Genomic DNA, 25051 nt, shown 5'->3' with positions numbered 1-25051 from the left:
TGTAGTTTCCATTCACTACTATAGATGTTTACCCATCTATGGCAACTTCCACTTCTAAGAATCCTGGAAATTTAAGTGTCAATTTTGAGCAATATTTCACCATTTGGTATAATCTATGCATTGAAATGTGTCTTAAAGGCACTGTACATGCTAAAATTTAAATACTGTCGTATTGTCATCTTCTCTTCATGTATGTATGTATGTATGTAAAAAAATGTTTTGCTGTGAAACAAAAGAAATATATATATTTTGAAGAATGATTCTGCTTTTATCAGACAATGAAAGGCAATGGCGCCCAAAGCAACATTTGTTTGACTTAAGTGTATAGAAAAAAACACAGACACTCAAAAAAATAAAATAAAAAAAAATAATTATAATTGTGTTCCACAGAAGAAAGACAATGACAAATGTCTTTTTTGTATGAACTCTCCCATCAAGTCTGCAAATACATCTTAGGGCCACTTTACATAAACACAGAAGGTCAGAGGTAAAGGAAGTCTGAACTATCAGTTTGTGAACGTGATTTCCTCAGTGGCACGTTTAATGCATATTAATCTGTTTTTCAATCCAAGAATCCATGACAATCTAAGCGACGAGCTCTGCACCTCTTCGTTCTCACTTCGCTGAAACGCTTCACCAAAAATCTCAGTGCCGCCGCTACGTCCTCCTACTCCAGAAGAGAGAAGTGAAAGATTACTGCGTGGGGCTCATTAAGAATGTTTTATTTTGTCTGCAATTTTTTCCCCCCAGTCTATTGTCTCTCCACCCTCTCAGCGAAAGTCTCGACGGAGTCACAGCCTTGGGTGCATCGGAGCGATGAGACAAATGCAGAAAATGAACTGGAAGAAAACTGGGAGGTGAAAAAAACGAGCGGCTGGCCGACGATGGCCGAAAACTCAAAGGAGAAATGGGTATGATTAAATCAAGCCTAATTCTATTTTGATAATTGTCTGCGTATGCGGACGCGTTTTGCCGTGGGGATGTTGTGACTTGTGTACGAGACTGACAATGAAGTCGGCAACAACAGCTGCTCGGTGCCGGCTAGCTCGTGTACCTTGCCGCTCAAGTCTTGTCAGTCACATTTTCTCTAATTAACTAACATCTGCTTTCCATTTTCAGTTACACTGCATCGCCAGCTTGCCTCATCTGAATCCCTGACTCCTGACCTCCCCTGAGGAAGGTGCTCACTGTCAGAAGAACCCCCGGCATCCTACCGCCACAGAAAGGTGATTCCTTTAAAGCACCAGAAACGGATGAAGGAGCGAGAGGGGGCTGCGCGAGGCAGGCAGACGGGGAGGGGAGCTGTCGTTTGTGTCAGGTTAACCTCAGAGACACATCCGGAGCTCAGCATCTGGGAGACGGAGGGGAGAGAGAGAGGCACCGCCGCTCCATTTGGCGCAAGTGAGTTCTGCATTAAGCATCCTGCATTGGCTTTCATCAGCTTCTTTCTTTCTCTCTCTTTCTTCCTTTCTCACCTCCACTCCCTCCCCCAAAATAAAAAAAGGCTAAAACGCCAAACTTTGTGCACTGTCAGTCCCACGGGCTGTGCTTATTCCCAGATTTATGCTAGAAGCGTTGCAGCGTTAAGTGTTAAAGAGAGAGGAAGAGAGAGAGAGAGAGAGAGAGAGAGAGCTTTGCATGCAGAAAGGAAGAAGATGATACTGATGTTTGTGCAGCATATGTGTTAAGTCACTCACACACCACAATAACACCTGAAATTGTGGCAGCTGGTGCTGTTAAACATGCGTTCTCTTGTTCCAGTTTCACCACGGCAGCAACAGATAGCAACAAAAGTCCCGTTGAGGTCTTTAAGGTAACCAATTATAATGTTTTGAAATTATATTTCTTAATATATATTTTTTAAATGTATTATATGCACGTTTCTTTTATTAAAAAAAGGTCCTGTACTATTTAAATAGCCTTCTGTGTAAGAGAAAAATAAAAGCCACTCTTTTGCATTACTTGTTGACTGTGTGGACATACGCATATCTCTTTCTCTTTTTATAACAAGTCTTAAATGCATTAGATTTATTTTACGGTGTTTTTACCCTTGATCACAAACCTCGTGATTTGTGTGGAAATGCAACGATTCTCCCAGGTTTAGAAAAAAGGGTAAATGATTACATAAAAAAAAGAGGGAAAAAAAATAACAGATGGGCCTGCCTAAAAAAATATGATTTTCTACAAATGATTGCATTCTCTCCCCTTTGGTGTGAAAAGTAGACTCAAGAACACTTTTAAATAATTTGTTCAATTTGTTCCACAGCCAAAGAAAAGCGGCTTGGTGGAAATTCAGATTCATTAAAACTTAATTAATATGCATCATTATGTAAATGAGGTTGCAGTTAATGAGTTCTTAAAAGAAGCCTTCCTTAATTAGTTCACTTTTTAATGGCATCATCATTTATCTTTTTTCTTTGAAGCAGAATGACGAGAGGACCTCGCCGTTCCCGAAAGTGCTAAAATTTTCCATTTTTTAATTATTCTTATTTTCTTAATTTTTATATGATTAAGAATGCATTTAGGGAAGTAAATAAATGAGAAAAACTTAGACCTTTTTTTCCAGACTCACTTATTTCCATTAAAACAGAGTCTCTGTAGATACCGGAGTGTTTAAAAAGTTAAAGGGAAAGCATCTTCTTACAAAACAATCAAGGCTGTCTCACAATTACCTCCGTGGCTTCTGCGAGTAGCTTCATTTCTACTAAATCTGAGCAGCCTCTTAATTGCTCTCTCCAGTTGGGCTGCAGTATATATTACCACACTCCATTACTATTTATGGAGCCAGAGATTCATATTGCAAATATGAAGATGACTGTGGTCATTTCCTTCTGTATTCATTCTCTCATTTATTCATTTACATATTCAATCACTCAATTTTTTTTTCCCTTTTATAAATTAATTAATTAAATTTACATACTTGGTCAACAATTTACCTTAAATATAATGGATAAAATTAATAAGCTAAATCAAATTTTTAGTTCACCACATCTGATGGATTTAGGAAACTAACTGAGAATTTAGGAAATCATATCTTGCACAAGCTATATATATATATATATATATATATATATATATATATATATATATATATATATATATATATATATATATATATATATATATGAATGAGTCTCTTTTAATTTTCATATGAAAAGCATGCAGTTAAAACATTGTGTTTAATTTCATTTCCATGCAACTTTGTGTCCTGGTTGAAGTGGAAATCAGTGTCACACACGCAAAGGTAGTGCAAAAAAAAAACCTTGCAGATTGCAGGTGGGATAATTTTACGTTTACTCTCACAAGCAAGATAGCATTATAAACTAAGATTTGGTGGCAGTGTTTGTGAACGTGTGTGTGTGTACTGTATGTGCGTGTGTTTGTAAAGCTAGAGAGGGTGTTTGTGGAGGGGGAGACGCAGTGTTTTATGTTCCCGCTCACTAACCATCACTCTGCTCCTAATTGATAACCACTGGCATTTGATCAGGCAGTCTTCAAACAAGGAATATAACTTTGTATTTTGTATAAGAAGACCATCTGTTGTTGCAGAGCTCTACATTCATTAAATTTAATTTCTCAGCCCAGGAATAAGATTTTAATTGTCCATTGTTACTAGAGGGTTTTCCCCATCATCCCACCATGGATGATTTGTTTTTTGGGGGGGGTGGGGGACAGGCAGTTTACTGGTACTTGTTGATGTGACCTTGACATTTGCAAAAAGTAAAACTAACAAGTAAAATGTGATATATGTATATATAGTGCATATTATGCATAAGTGCATAACATTAAAAGTAGAGTGTATTTTTGTAATGGTCTTGCAGAGAGTTAAGTGAAGCAAATAAAATGAGAAACAAAATTAGTGTGTAATTAGGAAATAAAAGAAATGAGCGTATTTGGACACATTTCTTGCAGGTTGTTATTGGACACTTTGAGCAGTGAATCGTTTGGCATTTGGTGTTCTGTGAGGAGCGACGGTGGGCATGTGTTAACTACACACAGGACACTCGAGCGAAAACCAGACGCCTACCGAATCCTTCAATCTGTCATTTCCTCTCGCAGCTCCCGAGCAAGATAAAAATAAAGCGAGCACAAAACACTTCTCTCTTATTACTCTGTCAAAATAATGCTCTTCACACTTTAGTTCACTTCTCGGTAGCCTTTACTTGGAAACATGTTGCAGTGAGCATATTGTTTAGAAAATAAGTAGGCCTAATTTTTTTATATTTGCCATGGGTGATCAGCGAATGATCTAGGATCAGTATCAAAATACAAGAAACAGTTAAAAAAATGTTTAAGTTGTATTAGGAATCTAGCTTGCCTATAAATAATTTATATATTCCTTGAAAATGTTTTCTAATTCTTTGTTTTATAATTATATATATATAATTAAAATAGTGATGAAACACTTTCCATTATGTAAACATTTCAGTTTAGTTTTACAGTATGAAAATTATAGATTTCTATTTCTTTCTTTCTTTCTTTCTTTCTTTCTTTCTTTCTTTCTTTCTTTCTTCCTTTCCCTTTGAGATGTTCATTAAAATTCTGCTTGAATAAACCAAATCAATGTTTATGATGTATATTAATTAATTCTTTTCACTATGGCAGGTGTAACAGCTGTTGGTCATTATATGAACCGAGGAGAGGGGAAAAAGCATTCCTGGTGCTTTTCTTTTTGAGATTTCATTTTACTCCGTCAGACCTGTGAGCGAGAAATAAACTGCTGGTTTATTTGGGTTCAGGTGCTTAAATAGAGGCTTTCTGACATGCAGTAGCCCGGGGTTTGATCGCATGATTCTTTGGGGTTTTCGTGAGACAATGATCAGTGCTGCTTGATACAAGCATTTTGCATTAACGTTTAACTATGCATGAGTGTGAAACCCTTTGAGACCATTATGAATAAAGGATACACGCCTTGCAAAATTCAGCTTAATAGAGTCACCAAAATGAAGTGGAGAGTTTTTGTAGTGAACTATGACTCCAGAGACTGGAGGTGTACAACTTAAGACGAGTTTTGACATGATGTGTACAGTACGGAGAGACGGCGGATAGACATACGAACACAGTTCTCAGAATTAGACAGCACTTCCTCTTAAGTACTTTAGGTACACAAGAGTTTTACTTAAGCTGACCTGACCCAGCAAGATTTCAGCCAGTCACCAGGATCTCATAGCATTAGAACAGAAACAATAATGGAAAAAAAAATACTTTTATACTAAAAAAATACTTTTTCAAAACCAGTTTTTGAAGAAAGCACAATCCATTAGTTTTCTTTTTAAAATGTTCCTTAAATGTTGTAGATATTAGTTGCATAAGTGGAAAATACATGAGCTATAAATATATGATGTAGATATTACTACTGATTATGGCCATCCAATCAGATGTGTTTTAAGTGTGCTGTTTTAATAAACTGAAGAAATGTCTTTAACCTAAATACAGCAAGTGAGTGATTAAAATGCTAATTTTAAGTCAAACCGCTTTTTTTATTTATTATGAAATTGCTAAAACAATGTTTGTCAGTTTCATAAAATGTGTGAAATAAACTGAGATTAACTGACATAAACTGAATGTATTATTTCTGTTCTTCCGTGTACATCAGCAAAGTGATTATAATGTTTAAAAATTACTGGTGAATTACTACTGCTATTTACTACATTTACTACAAAAAAAAAGAAAAGAAAACTTTCAAAGTCAAAATTATCATAGAGCTTTATTTAGATGAGAAGTATTTTAGAGTCGGTTCTCAAAGAAAACAATCTAATTTATTTTAAAGCAAATCCACACGTGATGAATTATTTAAAGCGACTGGGATTGCAATGCCATCAAATAGCAGAAAACAAAGCTTTACCCCGTGCTCAAAGATTTCTGTTTGAGGAGCAGAGAGTGGAGAAAGAGATGTTTAATGCTAAACACAGAGGGGGTGAGGGAGGGAGAGAGAGATATCTCAAACTGCTTATGCAAAAATAATTGGTAACCTCCATGTACTGTTCTGCACTATTATTCAAATCTCGCCTTTGTTGGCCCTGTTTACAGGATGTTAACTGGTGCATTTTCACCCCCAGAGTGGACCCCTATTTTTCTCTCACACGCAGTCTATTCTCTCAGCTGTTTGATTTCCAACTGCCAAACGTGGTTTATTTCTGCCTTTGTTTTTGTTTTTGTTTCGTCTTTCCGATTTGAGCCTAGTTCTCAAAGTTATCTTCAAAACTAAACATGTTCTCTTACAACTAAGGCTGTCAGTCGATTAAAACTTTTAATGGAATTAATTACATGATATGACAATTAATTAATCTAATTAATCACCCCCCCCCCCCCACACACACACACACAAAAAATATATATATTTTAAGGATCAATTAATGTGGCATACAAATATATAATTGATTGCCCGTTAAAAAAAAGTGGCTTTTGATGCTAATATTGGTTATGTTTCTACAGACTAACTGACTTGACTTTTTTTAAGCGTTTGTAGCTTTGGGCGTTTTGTTGCTGTTTTGACTTTTTTTTTTTTTTTTTTTAGTTTCTTACGCCATTAGCACAATGTTTTTAAGACATCTTAGTTTTTCACTTAAAATTTTTACAGACCTCTGCATTCTGTTCCATTCTGTTGAGTGCCACCTAGCTGTTACTGAATGTAAAAACACATCCTCTTTGAACGACTTTACTCATTCTGTGTCTGTTCTTGGTAAATGTGGTTTGGTGAGACGTGTTGGCTGTAGCTGCCAGAACTTGCAAAAAAATATGAGGGTGGCACATTAAACTTGTTTCGATGCTAAGGAATGTATGTACAGGTCAGGGGGCATGAATAAATGTGAATGTATCACTTAAAAAAAAATAAAAAAATCATCACACTTATTTAAGTATTAAATGGGCTTTTATTTATTTTTTTACCTTTGAGCTGCATTTTGTATATGAAATGTGTTACAGAAATGTTTTATTGTTAATAACACATTCAGTTAACAGCCCTACTTTCAACTAAAAACAAATGTATATATATATATATATATATATATATATATATATATATATATATATATATATATATATATATATATATATATATATATATATATATATATATATATATATATATATATATATATATATATATATATATATATATATATAAGCATACACTACTCATAGAAAATAAAAATACCTTTTGTATTAGAACTTTGAATAGGGTTTCAAATGACTATTGCGAAATAAATATTAACTATTAACTTCATGATATTCAAAATATCCTACTTTACTCCAGACTTTATTAAACCACACACACATGGATGACCTATTTATGAATGTTTATATACTTTTGCCTCTGCATGTTGCCGGGATGTTGTGTGTACAGTGTCTGTGTCACTTCCAGGCACGGGAACAAGATAAAAATCTCTGTCAGTCGGTAAGCAGGTAGTGCAAAAAAACAAAACAAGCTATAAATACGAATGTGGTGTAGCAGGTAAAGTTTGGCGGCGTTCTCACCCACTCTTCCTCAGCTGGAAGCAGCGGAGTGAGAAGAGGGGGGTGGCAGCGGGAAGTTCCTGCCATCCAGCGCTCCGAACCTGCGGGTTTGTGCCGGGCTGAGCACAGGTGGGCGCACCTCCACGTTCGTGCGGTGTCGGAGATGTGTTCATGGGGGAGGAGGAGGGCCAGGCAGTCTGGGCCGCTCAGGCAGGAAACAGCAGAGGAAGCCACAGGGCAGGCAGCAGAGTCTGAACACCATGTGTGCACATAAGCAAACACACAAACGCACACTTCTCAGGGAAACGGAGCCTTAGAAGTCACATCAGACTGTCTGACAACAGTGTCCCAATTAGGATGCCCCATAAACAAGGGGTAGTGGTGCCTCCCTTGGGACCAGCCTCACCCCCACTTCCATCCCTTTTCCCATCTCCACTAAAACACGCCATAGACTGCAGATTGCCACTGTATATCAAGCGCTCTAAAGTGCCAAAGCCATTTATGATAGTGCAAGGTGTCGCTTAGGAAAGTGCACTTCCCCCAAGAATACGCACCGCTTGGAGTGGAGTGGAAAACTTTGCTTTGTGCATCTGAGAGTTTCCCGCTCCAGCTATAACCCCACCAATTATCACTGGCTTCTGTGTGAAGTTTAAAGCCTGGAAAAAAGGTAAAAGTCATTGCTGAAACTTTGATTATGGAAAGAGTGCAGATCTGAATGGCTTAGCTTAACCCTATAAAGCCTAACATATGAAGTAATAGTCAGAACAATCTACTTTTTAAAAGGGAATATTTTATTGAACCTAGATAAAAAATGTAAAACAAATAAATGGAATGGAAGGTTTCAATCGCCCATATAGTATGATGATTGTGAATATGCAACTCGTACTCAAGAGGCAAAAAACACCTCAGTTCAATCCAATGGCCCAAACTGAGCAAAAATCTGCTATTTGTTGCAGTTGCTGATATTTATAGAAGTAAGATGAAATTTTGATAGCTTGTGATGTAAACCAATTAGAACTTTATAGCAGTAGACTGCTTACGAATATCAGATGTCACACTGTTCTCCTTATAATACATCTCAAGATTATATTTACATGCTAGATTTATGATTTAAACTCTGTAGCTTTTAGTGTGTGGGCAAAATATATAATGCAATGTAATACAGTCATGATAGAGACGTTCCTCAAAAGATTAATTTATTTGATACTCACATTTAAACATGTTTTTTCTTAAGAAGGAATGGACAAGATTGTGTGTGTTCAGAAGTTTTGATCATGTAGATATTTAAGAGATTTGCATATCAAATATGATACAGTAGTTTAAGAAATGGATCATTATGTCATTTACTCATGTTCTACCAAACCCATATGACTTTTTTATTCTGGGGAAAACAAAATAAGTTGTTTAGAAGAGCATTCAAGCTGCTTTTGACAATAAAAACTAAAGTAAAAAAATAATAAAAGATAATAATAAAAAAAATAAAAAATAGTAAATGGAAGTTCAAAATTGTGAATAATGTCTTACATTTAGGTTTTAGTTAGGGAACAAAGAACTTGACATGGCATACACACTACTTTTATGCAGCTTTTTATTTTTTGTTGTGCAATTTGCTAAACTTCTTTAGCTTTTCCCACACACACAGAAAAAGTGTATAAATGACATTGGGAATATGACAACTGAATTTTTATTTTAGGGATAAAATGGCACTGCACGTGGTAAATCATACTCTTGGCCAGATCCCTTACACTCATCTATGCATTATTTTATTATTATTATTATTATTTCGGCTTTCCCGCTCTGCTCAGGCCCTCCCTGTCTCCTTTGGCAAAAGGCTACATCTGTGTGCTTAACGCATTTCTAACGAGCTGCCGTTGTTTTTCTGGAATGCACTGGAGATCAGTCATCGTGCCACTGCGAGTAAGATCACATTTACATGAGTAAACCATGCATCACTCTGACGCGCCAGACACCTTCTTTTGCAGAATGAAGAAACGACTTGTTATAATTCACAAAGAAAGATTAACATACTTCTGCTGATGTCATAAAAGTGTGCCATGTTTGGTTGCTTCTGTGAAGGAGCAATACAAAGATCAAATTTACCAACAGCATCAATGCAGCTCCATACAGAAATGTGTGGCAAAGTAAGACTGATTGCTCTGTCTTCAAAATGTTTTTGTGTAAGCAAAAGAGCAGCGATCATGTATGAACAAGGAAAAAACGAAGGTGAGAAAAAAGATAGGAGATACAAAATGTCCATACCAAATAATAATACGAAATACTAAAACTCATATGGCCGAAGAAAAATCGAGTCTATCAAATGCATCACCCTAGCGTGAACTGTAAACTTTTGTGCAGTCTGAAATGATGATATGATGGAGGTCTGTGACGACTGAACAGATTTTTTTCTTCTGTTTTAAGGGCTTGGAAATGCTGTTCAGTCAGTCGGCATGAGTCTATTTAGAATGCTGAAAAATATGAGCTCCTCTGTTAAGTCTCCAGTGAAGTAACCAAGAGTTAGAAAATTAAAACAAGACTCTGATCTGTGATCACACTGTAAGTGTGAATTTTAAATTAATCTCAATTTAACAAGCCTCAGCGCAATCGTATGCGAGAATATATAATACAGAAGGGCTAATTGAATATTTTCTCAAGCGTCAATATGCTACTATTTCACTTTTTATTCATTTAAGATTTATAATAGCAGAGATTTAACATATTAAATAAATGCTATAATGGCTCACTCTTTGATAATGACATTCAGGTGTTTTCTTTTTTTTTTTTAGTTAAAACTTGTAGAGGAAACTACTAAACACATACAGTGATAGCACTTCAAACAAATAGGGTACAAAATAGGGCCAGAATCTGAAAAATGAAGTTATTTATTTAAACACTAAAAAACTAAATAAACATGACTGCATATTTCACATTAGTAATGCAAAGCATAATTTATAACTGACTGTTTAGACAACAAATGATCTGTAAAAAAAAAAAAAAAAGTGTTTAACATTTATAAAATGTTGATAATTAAAAAGCTAAAACTAAATATTATATGGGCTCTTTTTTAATTTTTGCAACCATTACCATCATGATAGTTTAAAAAAAAAAAATAATAATAATAATAATTAGACGTATTTTTCTAAATTAAGAGAGAAAAGAAAAAAGTTAGAATATAATACTGAAAAATATGTAAGTTTTGTCTAATTGTGTTTTTTGGACTGATTAAATCTTCATTCTGGCTACCAGGGCTGTAACCTTAACCTGCCTAAATTTGCATAAACATCCAGTATGTTTTCCCAGTGTTCATATCAATATCGAACAATCTCCTGAAAAAAAAAAAAAAAACTGCTGTTCTCATTAAAATTCAAAACTCATACAGTACCAAATATACACAAATGAGGCCAGCGACCTTTAAAATGAGCTATTGATACGCTCAGTTTGCACCACTGGAACCTGGCTCTCCACACAGTCCAAACTGACACACAACCCTAATTTGATTGGCATATTCTATTTATTATCATGCAACCCGATCTCCGCTGCGATTTGTTTTCAAGGTGCCTAATAAACACCCAGCCTGGCCAGTGTTACAGTGATGTCACCGGAACAAGTTGAATATACACAAAGTGGTGTGCCTTGTTTAAATGAATGAAGCTTCAATCTGGAATTTCAATTTTGAACCTTCCCTCTTTCCTGTCAGATAATTTGGTTGATCCAAGTGGCAAATGCAGGGCGGCATAATGCAAAACGCTTCTTAAGTGCCAGTAGGTTAGGTGCTAAGGGAGGCCCAGACTCTGCCTGTCTGCTGCGCTGCTTGGAGATCATTAAAGACATTTACGGCCCTGTAGAAGTCTCCAATTCGCTTTGATTCAAACTGATCTGGGTCTGGAGTTTATCTGTCAGTATATGATAAATGCTGAAATAAAGACAAATCATCCAGCGAAAAAAAAAAGAGATGCTCTGGGGTCAGAGATGTCGGCGCCAAGATCTCCCCTCTGAAGTTATCACATATAAGTAAGACACAAAGTTGCATTAAGCAAGTTATCATTGACTTATACAGTTAAATGTGTACTTAAAGAGATAAATATCCCTTTTTAAAGCTGTACGTACGACACAGTGATCATTTAGAGTCTTCAGTCTCATCAGCATGCCCTTAGTGTGTATTTTAATCTGAGCGAATGGAATTATTGCCTGTTACGGCTGTGTATCCTTTAGGAAAAGTGGAGGAACTATACTTGATATCAACAACATTAGCAGGAGAGCTGTTCTCATTGCATTTTAATCAACTTTGCCGGATTGAATTTCAGAAATGTAATTCTGCCCTCCACTGGCACAAAAAAAGGTGCACACGGAAAGCACGGCATTTCCTGTTTGACTGATACCAGGTAGATATAGTATGTGTGTGTGTGTGTGTGTGAGGCACATAAACACATTCAGTTTGCCAATTAAAGCATCACTTACATAAATGAAATAAATGAGATTTTCTTTGCATATTAATATTGTGAAGTGAAGAAATATGATTGTAATAGAATAAAACAGGCTTAATTTTTGGGGAAAAAAATACACATGATTTCCTACAGTTTGAATTTGAACACATTTCATAATGAACTTTAACCTCTTCATTTTTTTGAAGTGAACAACTATCTCACCACATTTTGTTTTAATTCTCTTCTTTGCGTTTTCAACATGAATGCGTTGTTATCCAACCCTGCTTCAACATGAAACAAAAGCCTGATGCTTCACTGAGAGGTGACACAGCGTGTCCCAGGAGGCATCGGCAGTGCCCATGTCACCCGGGGTGTTGCCAGGAGCGACGGGACCGGTGCTCTGAGAGCGGGGTGGTGGTGGTGGGGGGGGGTCTAGCACAAACAATCATACCGACTTCCACCCCCTCTCCTGATGCTCTTTGAGCACCTTCAAATGCCTGCTCCTCCTTGAAGAGCATCTCTGCTCCAGGTGCTAAAAAGCCACATGTTAATCCAGGCCTGTCTGATAGGCAAATGTCTCTATGAGCCAAAGCATGAATAATAATGACTGTCTATAGAGACATATCAACTACAGTAAAGCCTGCAGTGCTGCTGGGGAAAAGGAAAAAGCTAGAGATTAACCAACAGACTAGCAACAAACTTAACAGAATAGAACTATGCAAAGTGACATCACTTAGATAAAACTTGGGAGTGTTATGAAAACAAAACAATCTCAGATTCATTCTACCAAATGTATAATTTTACTTCTCCTACTGTGAAGGAAGGGGAAAGTGTTTACTGGGACTCCTGGGGAAAGCGAAGGGGGAAAGAAATCATTCAATGTGTATGCCAAAAATCTTTTGGTAATTACATGTGGGAGTAGCTTTTCTGACCATCGTGCATTTCTAACAAAAGACACCTGCATTTCCAGCTGAAAGGGCAAATTATAAAGCATTTGTTATTCTGATTTGGATGCTCCTACCGAGGGGGTATCTCTGTTACAGCCAAGTCCGCAAAACACATGTGACGGAGTCTCAGGTCTCACATATGTAATGGAATTGTGGCTAAAATCTGAACACGACTCATTTCAAGAGTGTTTTAATGTGTTTCTGAAGCTCTGCTAGGAAGTGCTCATTAATTTGGCCAATACACTCGGTGTCACAGTTCTTGTCATGCTGAGAAAGAAAGGGAGACAAAAAATAGGCCGTTATGAGAGGCCTAATTTACTTTCTGACTGAAAAAGGCCCTCCTTTTTGCCATAAAGGGCAGAACACTCAACACAGGCGAAGGTTTTTAACAGCTCTCATCACAGAAACTGTGCATATCTTGAGCTCATCTAACATGACTCTACACCGCAGTTTAGCTCTCAAAATAATGCACTTCTGACATGTGTGGCCATTTTGTGCTTTTATAAACATGGGCTACTAAACAGGGTGAAAATAAATTGTTTGTAGAAAGCCACAGTGAAAATGATGATACTTATTTAATTTATGCTTTTCAAACTGTCCAATATATTTTTAATAATAAGAGGCAGTGTTAGTGAGGACATTTTTTCAGTAGCGAGACAGCTTGTCCCTTGTTTTTTGACCATGCTTAAAACTGTGGTTAATTTTGGGCACCGTAAGGGGTGGGTTGATGGGTTAGGAGAATGGGCTGGACGATGGAGGGAAATGCGATTTCTACCGAGGGAGACACCCCAGAACACTATTTACTAAAGGACGTGGAATGTGGGGGCCCGAGTGAGTATGCTGTCCAGGGGAGCAAGAAACCATAGTGGCCCCCCTGCAGCTATTTTCTAATTAGTGTTGAACCGACTCGTTTAAACAAGTCTCGATATAGCACAACCCAAAGGTTGCATCACTGCTTTTCATATCTGAGCTGAAAGAATAATAGAAAACACACTACTATGTCCATCCAGAATGGTTCCTTCACCTACAGTTATGTAGAGCTGGAAGGGCCGATTCATTTTAGTGAATCAGTTCATCCAAAATGGTTCCGACTGCTACAATGTGCTGAAAAGTCTGATTCAGTCTAGCGAAACGTGTCCAAAGTGGTTTTTCCACCTATGTAGTGCTGAAAGGTCTGATTCATACTAGTGAATTGAATTTATCTTACTAAAATGCAGCAGCTAGAGTCCTTACCAGGTCAAGAAAATATGATCATATTACCCCAATTTTACAGTCTTTGCACTGACTACCTATTAAGTTCATTATCAGTTACAAAATATTACAACTTAACTACAGTATAAGGCCCTTAATGGTTAAACTCCTAACTAGTCTTCTACAACGCTACAATCCATCCAACCCGAATCTCACTGCAATTCGTGAATTATTCGCAAGGTGGCTTATTCGTACGAATTCATACGACCACACTCATACAAATTCATATGATTGCTGCCAAATCGTACGTATTTTACGAGTTGCACAATTCGTATGAATTTGGACGAATGACCTAAACCTAACCCCGCCCCTAAACCTAACCGTCACTGGGGTTTAGACAAATAGTGTAAAATTGTACGAGTGAGGTCGTACAAATTCGTACGAATAAGCCACCTTGTAAAATACGTTCGAACTGGCCGTGAGATAGCGTTGATCCATCACATCTCTTTGGCCAAGCATTCAAATAATGCATCTCATAATTTTGGACTGCAGTTATATCTGATCAAATGCACATTATTATCTATAGCTTGGGTTAAACAAATTAATTTTACTTGGTAGGAACAGCAGCTACACTAGTTATCTCTAGTTGTTTCTCTGATTTTCCACGGGATGTAATAAGGATTTACACATGCTGCAGTCTGGATCCAGAACACCTGAGAAGAGACGATGTCACCTCCTCAGAGGACCTCAGATGATGCTAACCCTGAAATAGCATACAGAACTAACAGATTTTGCTATTAGTTTGGTTGCATCATATAACAATTGCTGTTAATAGTGTTCATTGTCTGTTTGATTACATCTTTAATAGATTTGTCAGTAAATTTCTGCCATATGCACATAAACTGACAGTCACCACTGATAAGCTACTACTAAATATTGTAGAAACTTAATTCTCTGTAAAGTTGCTTTTGCAATGATTTGTATAGTAAAAATCACTATACAAATAAACTTGAATCGAACTGGTTCGTCCTGAATAGTTCAATATAATTGGATTGTTAGCTTTAGTAATTTTCAGTTAGCTACTATAACTTTTTAAACTTTTTACTTTTTCTTTCTAATAAAAATATCATCTATGTCACAGCCTACAAAGGCCACAATTCTGCCAGCAAGAGCTTTAAATTTAGCACTATGCTTTTCTTGCAGGGTCAAGATGAATAGACAAACATCTACCACAGAAGCAGAAAAAGACGTACTGCAAATCCATGCAAATCAAGAAAGCGGCAGGGGGGAGGGGGGTTCTGCCAGGCAAGCACTCTTAGCTTCCTTCTTTAGACCATCATCTTTTGTTTGTTCTGAAGTTACATAGGAAGAGTTGCTATCAGAAGCCAGAAAGGAGTGAAAAAGGTTGGAAACGAGAGGAAAAAAGAGCTATAAGCGTTTCAAGCTATTGCTGAAACAATCCAATTACAATGCCTATCAAACTTAGCTTCACAGGTTATAGCTTCTAATTGCCTGACAAAAATTGACACTTCAGTCGCAACACTGTAATATAATAGAGGGCCAAATTAAATTTGATCGAGGGGCAGAAAACGACGCTATCATTCAGCCGCGCGGAAAAGAGATCAACTGGCATGATATAATGGATCAAAAATGAAAATTATTCATTAATCGCGTTGGGTTTTCCAATAATGGAAATGACACAGTTCAGACGCTGCCGTAAAAACACTATTAATTAAAGGGATGATAGATCTAACAAGGCATGGAACCGAGAAGTCTTCCTCCACTCCTCTCTGAGGTGAAGGATTGTGGGAATGGGCTGACTGACAGGTCACTTCTCGGCATGACGACTGTAATGAGTGTGTTTCAGTGTAGTGGACTTCTGAATGGTGAGGCAAAAACAATGAGAGCTCCAGCTATTTCCTGTTCTGTTTAACATTATATATATATATATATATATATATATATATATATATATATATATATATATATATATATATATATATATATACTGTGTATACACACACACAGGTATGTATTGTATGTTTGTATACATATGTGTGTGTATACATAAAAATAAAATATAAAAAAATTACAAATAATTATATATCTTATATATACTAGTTATTGCAACCAATAACATTTAAAAACAATATAATAATATTATTATATACTGTATAATATAAAATAAAATTAACATCCATATTTTTTTGAAGTCACTGCCTCTTTTTCCTCTTCACAGAAAACATCCCTGGTGTGTGTGTGTGTGTGTGTAAAGGCGAGAGGCCCAATATTCATCAGCAGATGAGACGTGTGCATGTGTCTGTGAGAAAAAGGCAGATGAAGGGAGGAAGATAAGAGAAAAAGACGACAGCACTCAAAGGCAAAAGGCAGCGCTTTCTCTCATCTCCTGACCAGCGGCTGACCCCGAGACTGAGAGCCGAGAGCCGACGGAGTGACCCGGCTCCCTGTGACCCTGCCAAGCTGAGCACGAGTCTCCCCAGCAGAGCCCACCGGAGCTCCAGTCTCACTGATCTCCAGCCCTGTAATTGGGTCAAAGCTCTGCATTGCCTTATTGATGTGCAAATGCTAACTGTCTAGGCATGTCACTCTCAGCCATATTAGAGAACACCTCGAGGATGACTGCAGGAGATCAAGGACGCCAATGCACCATTTCATATCAAACCCCAAACATGAGAGGGGTGGCGTTCATTAAAATTTAGGCCATCAAGAAATATTCAATTCAAAAGAAATGTCTAATTTGAAGCACTCCTTGACAGGACACGATCATATCTTAACGTATTTAACAACCAGTTTTGACATGAGTAATGACACCCTAAAAAGGAAAGTGCTCACAAATGATGGTAAGAATTAAAATGATGGAAAGTCTGAACATGTCAGTTAACCATGAAGTAGTCAGTCAGTCAGAAAGTCAAAAGATTTGTCATAAGTATTTGTTTTAGAGTTTCAAAATACATCAATATGCATCATGAAGTCATGGAGGACATGCAATATATGAACAGTAGTTATTTCTCTGAAATAGTACAAAGTAATAAATAAGAAAATAATCAATAGTACAAAAATAAAGCTAAACAAAAAATTAAATCATGAAATATGAGATCAAATCATGTTGAAATTGCTGATTTGCTACTTTCAGGTGTCCACAGCTCATCTGAAAAGTAGCCTGAATGGGTCGAATTAGTATAAAAACTATTATAACTGTTTAATATGTTACAAATATATATATAAAGTAAACAAATGTAAAAAAAAAAAAAAAAAAAAAAAAAAAAAAAAGACTCCGAAAAAATTCTGAAGTCTATCGCACGCTACTCAAATCTATATATGACTGAAAAAAATTAAAATAAAAAAATACGCAGCAGATATTCATAAGAACTATATTCAAAATTTTGCAGTTGATTTGATGTGGCTTTACGGGAGGAATTAAGTTCATTACATTTCTTCTATTGCCTTGACGTATCTAGTAGACTGTTAATGTGTTTCTCTCGGTTGATTGTACATGTGCGAGCAGCATCCCGAGGATCAAAACATCAGATCTCTGGAATTGTCGTGCTGTGAAAGAATTTAAAAGTACTGGTGTCCCAGTCTTATAATTGGGTATCGATGGCCAACGATTCTCTCAATTTCATCGTTTTTCCACTTGGACAATCCGGTGGAACTCTAAGACAACCTAATTATAACCCCCGCTGAGGAGGCCGGCCCTGAGCAAGGTTTCATAACTGTCTCAACTTTCTCATCCTCTGCAAACTTTCACGAGGACATGACACTGATACTAATCACGCCAGGCCAGTCAGACAATGCTAAAGTGAAGAGTTAATCATGGTATGAACATTACTACAAATTATTTAATGCATTAGGGGGTAGAGTATAGGCTTTCAGGTTTTCTGTGCACAGATAGACCACATATTGTAGCTTTTCTTTCTATAAGATATTCTTTTGAAAAAGTACCAAGCCATTTTTTTTTCTTTAAAAAAATTTGATTCAATTGAATGAATTAGTATTTCCAATGCTACTGCAATGCTAATGCATAAACAATGTGTTGTGAAATGTGTACTTGTTGGAAAAAAAATATCTTGCTATTGGAAAATCTACTATTTTAAAATCAAATGGCCAGCAGTTACAGTAGTATAAAGCATTTCTATACTTACTCCTAAACACTGATTATCTCAACTATCCTATTAACCAATTAGATCTTAGGGTTTGGCTGGTTAGCGCCTGCTAGCAGTGTTGTTATTGTTAACTAAAACTAAAATGATTTTAAAATAAAATATAAATATTGGATGGAAAAACATGAAACAAAAATTAGAAATGTTGGCTAATCAACACACTGAACTAAGCTTAACTATTATACAAGCTGAATAAATAAAAATGACAGACATAAAATAACAAACTAAAATTAGAACTGAGAACAAAAAAATAAAAGCTAATTTAAAACATGAATACAATATTAGTATATAAACAAATATATACTGTAGTATAATATTAATAACTAGTATTAATAACTGAGCACCAATAATAACTGAAAACCAAATCAGCATATACAATTATTTCTGGGGGATCATGTGACACTGAAGACTGAAATAAAGATAGATGCTGAAAATTTAGCTTTGATCAGAGGACTATATTACAATATATTCACATAGAAAACAGCTATGTTGAATTGTAATTAATAATATTACAGCAATTACTGTGTGCAGCTTTAGAGAGCAGAAGAGAGTTCATAAAAGATAATAAAAAATCATGTTTTTAAACTTTTGTCAGGTATACAGTATTGTTCAAAATAATAGCAGTACAATGTGACTAACCAGAATAATCAAGGTTTTTAGTATATTTTTTATTGCTACGTGGCAAACAAGTTACCAGTAGGTTCAGTAGATTGTCAGAAAACAAACAAGACCCAGCATTCATGATATGCACGCTCTTAAGGCTGTGCAATTGGGCAATTAGTTGAAAGGGGTGTGTTCAAAAAAATAGCAGTGTCTACCTTTGACTGTACAAACTCAAAACTATTTTGTACAAACATTTTTTTTTTTCTGGGATTTAGCAATCCTGTGAATCACTAAACTAATATTTATTGTATGACCACAGTTTTTTAAAACTGCTTGACATCTGTGTGGCATGGAGTCAACCAACTTGTGGCACCTCTCAGCTGTTATTCCACTCCATGATTCTTTAACAACATTCCACAATTCATTCACATTTCTTGGTTTTGCTTCAGAAACAGCATTTTTGATATCACCCCACAAGTTCTCAATTGGATTAAGGTCTGGAGTTTGGGCTGGCCACTCCATAACATTAATTTTGTTGGTTTGGAACCAAGACTTTGCCCGTTTACTAGTGTGTTTTGGGTCATTGTCTTGTTGAAACAACCATTTCAAGGGCATGTCCTCTTCAGCATAGGGCAACATGACCTCTTCAAGTATTTTAACATATGCAAACTGATCCATGATCCCTGGTATGCGATAAATAGGCCCAACACCATAGTAGGAGAAACATGCCCATATCATGATGCTTGCACCTCCATGCTTCACTGTCTTCACTGTGTACTGTGGCTTGAATTCAGAGTTTGGGGGTCGTCTCACAAACTGCCTGTGGCCCTTGGACCCAAAAAGAACAATTTTACTCTCATCAGTCCACAAAATGTTCCTCCATTTCTCTTTAGGCCAGTTGATGTGTTCTTTGGCAAATTGTAACCTCTTCTGCACATGCCTTTTTTTTAACAGAGGGACTTTGCGGGGGATTCTTGAAAATAGATTAGCTTCACACAGACGTCTTCTAACTGTCACAGTACTTACAGGTAACTCCAGACTGTCTTTGATCATCCTGGAGGTGATCATTGGCTGAGCCTTTGCCATTCTGGTTATTCTTCTATCCATTTTGATGGTTGTCATCCGTTTTCTTCCACGTCTCTCTGGTTTTGCTCTCCATTTTAAGGCATTGGAGATCATTTTAGCTGAACAGCCTATCATTTTTTGCACCTCTTTATAGGTTTTCCCCTCTCTAATCAACTTTTTAATCAAAGTACGCTGTTCTTTTGAACAATGTCTTGAACGACCCATTTTCCTCAGCTTTCAAATGCATGTTCAACAAGTGTTGGCTTCATCCTTAAATAGGGGCCACCTGATTCACACCTGTTTCTTCACAAAATTGATGACCTCAGTGATTGAATGCCACACTGCTATTTTTTTGAACACACCCCTTTCAACTAATTCAACTAATTGCCCAATTGCACAGCCTTAAGAGCGTGCATATCATGAATGCTGGGTCTCATTTGTTTTCTGAGAATCTACTGAACCTACTGGTAACTTGTTTGCCACGTAGCAATAAAAAAATATACGAAAAACCTTGATTATTCTGGTTAGTCACATTGTACTGCTATTATTTTGAACAATACTGTACATACACTGAAATAACACTACACACTGTGAGAGAAATGGATCAACATTCAGACAAAATGAAGTTAAAGCAACATATATTGGTACACTGTAAAAAATTAACGTGAAATTTACAGAAAAACTATGTAAAATCCCTACAGAAAAGTATTGTAAACCCAAAAACATATTGTTTTTGTTTAATTCACAGTTACATTTTGTAAACTATTAAAGGGGGGGTGAAATGCTATTTCATTCATACTGATTTTTTTACACTGTTAAAGAGTTGGATTCCCATGCTAAACATGGACAAAGTTTCAAAAATTAAGTTGTACGTTTGAAGGAGTATTTTTGTTCCCAAAATACTACTTCCGGTTTGTCACAAGTTTCGGAAAGTTTTTTTCGAGTATGGCTCTGTGTGACGTTAGATGGAGCGGAATTTCCTTATATGGGTCCTGACGCACTTCTGCCGGAAGAGCGCGCGCTCCCGTATAGAGAGGCTAAGCAGCACAGACATTTCACTGATCAGAGCGATTCACTGATCAGAGCGAGAGCGTCGCGAAAAGTCACAAAAGAAGTGTGTTTTTGGTTGCCAGGGCAAGACAACCCTGCACAGATTACCAAAAAAAAAAAAAAAACAGCATTAAGGGACCAGTGGATGGAGTTTATTTTTACAGAGCATCAGCGGAGTTGTGCAAGTGTTTTTGTTTGTTCCCTGCATTTCGAAGATGCTTGTTTTACAAACAAGGCCCAGTTTGATGACGGACGTATCGTTTAGTTCTTAAGGATGATGCAATCCCAACGAAAAAGGGTCACGATCGTGTGTTGGAACCGCAGGCGGTGAGTAAAACTGCTTAAAATATCTCTGCCTCCCATCGGAGACCCTGGTTCGAGCCCCGCTCGGAATGAGTCGTTGCTGCTGCTGCTCTCGTTCAGTTTCAGCCCCGGGATCTGATTCTGGATCATAAATAAATGGCTGAATCTGACTGTTAGCCATGGTTTGTTTTGGATGATGGTTTTTCCCTCATGGTAATGTCACAGTTTCCACATGCTCTCAACACAAAAGCCTACTGGCGCTCGTGATTCTTTAGCTCCGCCCACACGTCACGCCTCCAGCGGCTCGTGTTTTTCCGGGAAAAATCGGTACAGACTATCTTTCTCTTATGAATATAATAAAACTAAAGACTTTTTGCAGTTATGAAGGATGCAGTACTACTCTATAGGTACTCAAGATTAACAGGAGATTGAGTGAAAACGAGCATTTCACCCCCCCTTTAAACATAATATTTTGTTATATTTACAATAACAATATGTGATATTAATCAAAATTATTTGTTACAATTACAAATTTTTGGTATCAAAAACAAAGAAATACTGTAATACTCATAACAAAACAATTTTGTTAATTTGACATGCAAATATTGTAAAAACTACAAACTAAAACAAAAAAAGTGTTAGTCTGTTTAAAAAAAAAAAAAAAAGTATGTATGTCACTAAAGTTTATACTGGAGGCAAGTTTTAGTAAGTTTAAGCATGATTAATGAAATGATACATGCAATTTGTGGTCACATCTGAACAGCTTCTCTCTCCATATTATATATAAAAATATGGCTACAATTATAATAATATTGTTTTTATAATTTAGGCTATTTGTAGCATATTGTAGCCTACTGTGTGTGTGTGTGTAATAAACTAGCTTTATTTTGGAGAGATCCTTTGACGCACCTGAGTTTAGCTTATAGTGAAGGGCTATAAAAGCTCTTTGCTGTGGTAATTCTTCTTTGTTAATGTCCTCCTGATGGAATCAAGAAAAAAATACTTCATGCACATTTTCTAACCTGAACTTACACTCCTAATCTGAATAGTGATCAGTGACCCTGGAGCTGCTGGCATCGCCCCTGCCCAGCGCGAAGAGGGATATTTCAGGCCAGAGAACAGGTGGACACCAGCCATGGGAGACGGTTCAGCCGGCTTGCCCACAAACAGGGGTCAGGGTGGGCCACACGTCACATAAATCAATCTGACGTGTTCGCCCAGGCCTGCACTGGCACAGGCCAACCCGCGGCCCGAGCCCCATGCCCACTGAGCTACTGGCTGCGGTGCTATTTTGATGCATGGTTCAGGGGTGCATTTGGAACGGGTCAGCTGACTTTGATCCAGGGCCTGGCTGGAGAGACTTCAGGTGCCTTCTGGTTCCACAGATATCACGCCAGTGGAATGGGATCCACTGCAGGGGAATCGGGCGCTCTGAAGGAGAACCTGGTGGGCAGCAGAATGAATGTGCAATGGCATGTGCAGTTCAGGACGTCAGTAACTGCAGATTCTCATCTCATGGAAGTACTTCAGCTATGACATTTATGCATTACTATTTCACAAATTAAACATAATGATTTAGATTCTATAAATTAAAGGAGTTGAAATGTTGTATTATAGATTACTATTTAAACAGAAAAGTCTATAACATTATTATTTTATTATCATTACAGATACTATTGTTATTTTTATGAATATTTTGAATCAGTTTATACTTTTATATTTTCTTGTATTTTGTATTTGTATTAATGCTTGTATTTTACTTTTGTTTCTTGTTTTTTTTTTTGTAATTTTCAAATTGGTCTATATAGTCTTCTTTATTAATATTTATTTCAGTTAACTTTTAGCATGTGTTTAATGGTTTTATTTTCATTTCAGTTTTGGTTTTAGTTCATTATAATAACACTGCTGCATAATATGCTATTTATTGGACATTTCCATTGTGAAAACTTGTGTGTATATATACACAAAAGTTCAATCTTGAGAATCTTGAAAAAAAAAAACCTTTTATGACTAGCTCTGGTCTTCCATATTGTATTTTCCCCGCTCTTCTATTTTCAAATGATTTATCATTAGCCTTGACATCTAAAATGGGGCTTAAATGTTTTAAATATTTGTTCCAGCATGTGTTTTTAAATAATTTTGTTTTTGTGAGTTATAAGTATGAATGTGATTCTAACCATCTCAGACAGTCACACAATCTATTCAATGCCATTACAAGACAATAACAGAATAATAATAATAATAAAATAATAATAAATAAAAAAACTATCTCCAAAGGAAAAAGGAAACAAATGAGAGAAATTTGAAGTCTGCATGTCAAGATAATGTCAAATTTGGTCAAAATCCGTACATGCTTTTAACTTTTCTATTTGGTTATGTTATTCGTGTTTGCATTGAAGTTTTTCATATTTTCTTTCAAATAATTCATTAATGGCTTTCTAATCTCGAGAGTGGATGAAAGGACTTAATTCCAACTAAATGATTTATACAAGTGCTTCTGAAACTAACCCTTATTAAATGAATAACTCCTGCCAGAAAACCCTGGATATCTGTCTTTTAAAAAGTTGAGGGGACACCTGAGAATACGGCAAGAATAGGAATAATTCCTCAAAAAGAAAATTGCCTGGCTGTACTTGAAGGATTAAAAGTCATTGTAATTTCCCAAACATTCAGATTGCAAGTGCTGTTGTCTGTAAAAAGATGATAAAACACTCAATGCCCCTGTCTCTTAACTTCAACAATAGTCAATCAGACCAGCCGTTTCCTCAACCACTGAAAAAGCTCCATATTAGAAATTAACTTACAGTTCTCTGAGGCCTCAGCGAGCATATGCACAAGGGCACTTTGAGGATGCTCTCTACCTACTGTTGCCCATTTGACTTTCTTCAGCGTGTTTGATGGCAAATATCATAATATTTATTTATGTTTTGGACAGCACAAAAACAAACAAAAAAAAAAAACTACAACAACATTTACACTTTTTTTTTTTTTTTTTTTTTTTACAAATTGTTGATTATGCATAACGTGATCAGAAAAGTTTTTGGCACGAAAAAAAAAAAAAACAGCTTGTATGCATGACACCTTGGCATATACTTAATTATTGGGGCACACAGTAGCTTCACATAATATGCAAAAAGGTAGGGAAATGTATCTTTATATTATATTTGTATATTTTTTTCTTTAAAAGGGCAATGCAAAAAGTCATCAACTACAGCAACTCTTTAACAAACTTCTCCAAATATTAATGCCAAAAGCATTCCCAGATGCTAAACAAAGCCAATGCATTTCCCAAAGTCTTTATATATATATATATATATATATATATATATATATATATATATATATATATATATATATATATATATATATATACACTGTAAAAAATTTCTTGTTGTTTTTACAAAAACTTTTTGGCAGCTGTGGTTGCCAGAATAATTTTGTAAAAATACAGAAAACTGTAAACACATTTACGTCAAAAACTGTTAATTTTACAATATAAAGCTGTAATTTACAAACAAGAAAATGTGAATATAAACCAGTAAATTCAACAACACACAAAATTAAATCTGTTTTGTACCTTGAAAATACTGACAACCACCATAATAATAAAGATGGTACTGTATAAGAGAAAGCCACATGAAGTATCAAAGCTCATCACAAGTAGCTTCACCACAAGCAGAAGTATATATTAACATATAGAAGGTGCACATTTATGGAAACACAAAACACCATCATGGTAACACACGTGATACTTAAATAATGCAAAAAACTTTCATTAAGCAACAGAAGATGTAACATAAAGCTCAAATGTACATAACTGATAACAAGAAACTAT

General features: G+C 36.2%; 1 long non-coding RNA gene across 1 annotated transcript; it reads left to right on the top strand.

The window, feature by feature from the left end:
* The first annotated feature begins 433 nt into the window (after window positions 1-433).
* LOC127976802 (uncharacterized) lies at window positions 434-3035 on the top strand. The gene is made up of 3 exons (XR_008157931.1): window positions 434-911; window positions 1120-1401; window positions 1762-3035. It is a non-coding gene; the product is annotated as an uncharacterized LOC127976802 (long non-coding RNA).
* Window positions 3036-25051: the final 22016 nt, after the last annotated feature.

Source organism: Carassius gibelio, chromosome B17 (assembly GCF_023724105.1).
Source record: "Carassius gibelio isolate Cgi1373 ecotype wild population from Czech Republic chromosome B17, carGib1.2-hapl.c, whole genome shotgun sequence".
NCBI lineage: Eukaryota > Metazoa > Chordata > Actinopteri > Cypriniformes > Cyprinidae > Carassius > Carassius gibelio.
Note: the sequence above shows the minus strand (reverse complement) of the source record. Positions and strands in the feature narration are given on the sequence as shown.